Source organism: Sinocyclocheilus rhinocerous, unplaced genomic scaffold (genome assembly GCF_001515625.1).
Source record: "Sinocyclocheilus rhinocerous isolate Xijiao unplaced genomic scaffold, SAMN03320098_v1.1 scaffold716, whole genome shotgun sequence".
NCBI classification, from domain to species: Eukaryota; Metazoa; Chordata; class Actinopteri; order Cypriniformes; family Cyprinidae; genus Sinocyclocheilus; species Sinocyclocheilus rhinocerous.
Window position 1 is genome coordinate 384,142 of NW_015647020.1, and position 525 is coordinate 384,666.

Here is a 525-nt window from a genome sequence, read left to right on the forward strand (position 1 = left end):
GTCACTCTCCTTATCGCGATCTGTGGGCGCACAGAAAATGAGAGCGCGCGAGTGAGTTCTCAAGACTCAAAAGTACGTGCAAATGATACATTCCGTCATCTGTCATCGCGTTATAAGCGCGGAACCTGCGGGAATGAGTACAATTGTAATTAATAGCCGCAATCCCGCGCCGAAATTCAAGTCCTGCTCTGTGTTCTCTGCTAATAACCCGACTGTGAATGATGCGAGCGGCGTCACTATGTTGTCACTGAGAAGCTGCAGCCGTGGCCGGGAATGATTTTTGGTGTGCCGGCAGAACAACAACAACAACAACAATGCGCTACATGTTTCTTTTTCCCTAATTTTTTTTCCAATTGATGGAAATCCGTTGTAGCGATGGAACACTTTAATCCCTGCATAAACAAAATTTATTTCAAATTTAATTCAAGCACTTTCAAGGACCTATGTTTGTTTTCAAGTACTTTCCAGGCCTTGAATCCACATGTCTGAAATTCAAGTACTTTCAAGAAGCGTGGCACTGAAATA